General features: G+C 49.3%; 1 long non-coding RNA gene across 1 annotated transcript; it reads right to left on the bottom strand.

The window, feature by feature from the left end:
- Positions 1-402: 402 nt before the first annotated feature.
- LOC107705824 (uncharacterized) lies at positions 403-750 on the bottom strand. Its single transcript, XR_001636105.1, has 3 exons — positions 711-750; positions 522-618; positions 403-448 (listed from the first exon to the last, which is right to left on the bottom strand). It is a non-coding gene; the product is annotated as an uncharacterized LOC107705824 (long non-coding RNA).
- Positions 751-3307: the final 2557 nt, after the last annotated feature.

Genomic DNA, 3307 nt, shown 5'->3' with positions numbered 1-3307 from the left:
GTGATTATTCCCTTGCTCTGACTGTCAGTGTTAGTATCGCTTACCAGTCCTGTCTTGTTTCATCCAGGCTCCAGTGCTCGTAGCTGCTTATTTATTTTCCCGCACCTCGCTGTGCGTTCAGGAACCCGTGGGCTTCCTCCGGCATCCGCCTACCCTGGGACTCTGCGGTCTCGTTGTTGGGCTGCTCAGCCTCTCACTCGGATTAGCGAGCTGCCCCTCCGGCTTCGTCTCCACCGCCGCTGTTGCGGCTTGTTCTAGCCCCTGCTGTCCACCCCTCTGTGTGGTTGGGGATTCCACGTCCGCACGAACTATCCGCGGAGGCGCTCATTGCCCGTGGTGTTAATTCTCTGTACAATAAAGTCTCTGTTGAACCCGCACCTGAATCCAGCCTATTCCCTGACAGGGACAGTCAGGCAACCATCAGTCAGGCAATAATCCAGCCACAACACTAAAAACAAAGAGAATAATATAATTAAAACAAACTCCTAAGAACTAGGTCATCAATACTACAAAGCTACTACCTCCTTAATCGGTGCATCATATGTTCAGTTCACGACGAAGCTCCGGGATTATTTAACGTAACTGCTTATCTGCTGCCATTCTTTTGAAGTGCTATATCTGCCACAACATCAATGCATACACTGAATGCACTCAATAAAATTAGCGAAGAAGTGAGAGAGCACCTCTCACAAACAAATCTCATTACCTACCATTCTTTTCAACTTCTAAATCTGCCACGATATCCCCGAAATCAAAAGCGGAAGCGAAAGAGCAAACAAACTTCACTACTTCTTTATATAACGCAGGGGCTGCTGGGACTTGTAGTGCCCAAATCATGGTCCCATTACACCAAGATTGAGCGATGCACACGCTGCGGCTTCTCTCTCTCCCGAAAGAACGGTGTTTTCGTGTTTTTTATCTTGTGAGTCGCAGTGTTTTTGTACGTATTGTCTTCACAGACATTTTCAACATCTCGCTAAGTCAGGCTGTTGTCCCCACACGCTTCAAAGCTACCACCATCATTCCAGTCCCAAAGTAGTCGTCTCCATCCTGCTTCAATGACTACCGTCCAGTTGCACTTACCCCTATCTTTCACAGGAGACGCTGATTGGTTCCTGCTGCTGTCAATCATCCGAGAGGGGCAGGTTAAAAATCAGAGCAGAAAATCAGATTTAACCAGATTTGGTAAAACAAACATTTATTTAACGCAATATTTGCTCAAGTTTTCTTGAAAAAAAAAAAAGATTATAGAAATCATTTATAATCTTTTGACATACCTATTGGTAGATTTTTATCGGGGTTCTGTCACTTCGGTCTAGTGTTATTCATGGTTTTGTGACAGAGCCCTGACACTCCCGTCATGTCATTGTTTTTGTATGAGCGCGTGGCTTCGGAAGTGCTCGAGCCGCTCTTGTCTGCGTGTCCTGTTTCATGTTGGAGTGTCATGTTCGAACGCCGGCACTCATGTCTTGTTGAGTTTCGGTTTCGTGTCGGGGCCTGGAAACTTGCGCTCCATGTGCTGTCTTGTTGTGGGAGCGTGCGGTCTCGAGTTCGCTCAGGCTGTGTGCTCTTCTGTCTGCGTGTGTTGTATCTTGTGTAGCACGCGGTTCGTGTTCGGCCATGTGCTCTCGTTGTCTTGTGTTGTTGTTGCATGCAGCTCGTGTTATCGGCTGCGTGCTTTCATGTCCTGTTTTGTCTTGTGCTGTGTAGCACGCAGCTTGGTTTTCTCTGGCTGCGTGCTGTCTTGTCTTGTGTGAACAAGCGGCTTATGAGTATTCATATTAGCTGCGTTTTCGTGTCTTGTTTTGTGTGAGCACATGGCTTCTGTCTTTGTTTGATCTGTGCCATGTGCTCTCTTCTTGTTACCTGATTATTGGTTAATTTGCCTCACCTCACCTGTGTTCCCTCGTTACCCTCATTTGCTCCCTATTTATTCTCCTTGTGTTTGTAGTTCCGTGCCAGTTCGTTATCGTATCACCTTGCCTTGCCTGCCTGTTTTTCCCCCACGGGGTAGTTTTTGTTGCTCTTTTGTTTATTTTTATCAATAAAAGCCAATTTACTGCAGAACTGAGTACACGCCTCATCCCTTCATCCCCTACTCTGACAGTACGAACTGGCCAGAAGAGGACTCAGCAGAGATGGGATCTTCCTTTTTCCATCTCCCACCACCGGATTGTCCACCCACCAGCTAATGGTCCAGCAAGTAAATGCTCACTACTTCTGTCAGCAGGGGGCTGACGTGAGGGACTTTGCCTGTGACTTCCTCACTGAGGTGGACAATCTGGACTATAGTGAGGCTGATATTAAGGAAGTCATCAACATCTGCCTCGATCAGCCTCTCAGCCTGTGGGAGATGGAGAAGCTGGGGAATCTTGGCTTCTGGGACTACGTCTACCATCGTGGGGAGCTGGAACCCCCACCCCAAGCGAAGTCTGGAGAAGGAGGAAGAATGGGCCTGCTGCAGCGCCCCCAGAGGCAGCCGAAGATGCAGCAGCTGCGCCCCAAGCATTGCCTGATGAGGCTGCAGCGTTATTCATGGTTTTGTGACAGAGCCCTGACACTCCCGTCATGTCTTTGTTTTCGTGTGAGCGCGCAGCTTCAAGAGTGCTCAAGCCGTGCGCTCTCGTCTGCGTGTCCTGTTTTATGTTGGAGTGTGGTGTTCGGATCCCGGCACTCATGTCTTGTTGAGTTTCAGTTTCGTGTCGGGGTCCGGACACTTGCGCTCCATGTTTTGTTGTGGGAGCGTGAGGTCTCGAGTTCGTTCAGTCGTGCGCTCTTCTGTCCACGTGTGTTGTGTTTTGTATAGCACACGGTTTGTGTTCGGCCGTGTGCTTTTCTTGTTGTCTTGTGTTGTTGCACGCAGCTCGTGTTATTGGCTGCGTGCTTTCATGTCCTGTTTTGTCTTGTGCTGTGTAGCACGCAGCTTGGTTTTCGCTGGCTGCGTGCTGTCTTGTCTTGTGTTAACACGCAGCTTATGAGTATTCTCAATACTACAGGAGTGAGGTGAGCGAGGAGAGCCGCCTGGCCAGGTGGTGCAGTGACAACAATCTCTCTCTGAATGTGGAGAAGACGAAGGAGATTGTTGTTGACTTCAGGAGAGTGCACACTCAACATGTTCCTCTGACCATCAACGGTGCGACTGTGGAGAGGGTGAGCAGCACTAAGTTCCTGGGTGCGCACATCACAGAGGACCTCTCCAGGACTGACAACACCGCAGCACTGGCCAAGAAAGCACAGCAGCGTCTCTACTTCCTTCGCAAACTGAGAAGAGCCAGAGCCCCGGCCCCCATCATGTGCACCTTCTACA

This window comes from Sinocyclocheilus rhinocerous, unplaced genomic scaffold (genome assembly GCF_001515625.1).
Source record: "Sinocyclocheilus rhinocerous isolate Xijiao unplaced genomic scaffold, SAMN03320098_v1.1 scaffold3977, whole genome shotgun sequence".
NCBI lineage: Eukaryota > Metazoa > Chordata > Actinopteri > Cypriniformes > Cyprinidae > Sinocyclocheilus > Sinocyclocheilus rhinocerous.
The sequence above is the reverse complement of the archived record's forward strand: the minus strand, read 5'-3'. Positions and strand labels throughout refer to the sequence as shown.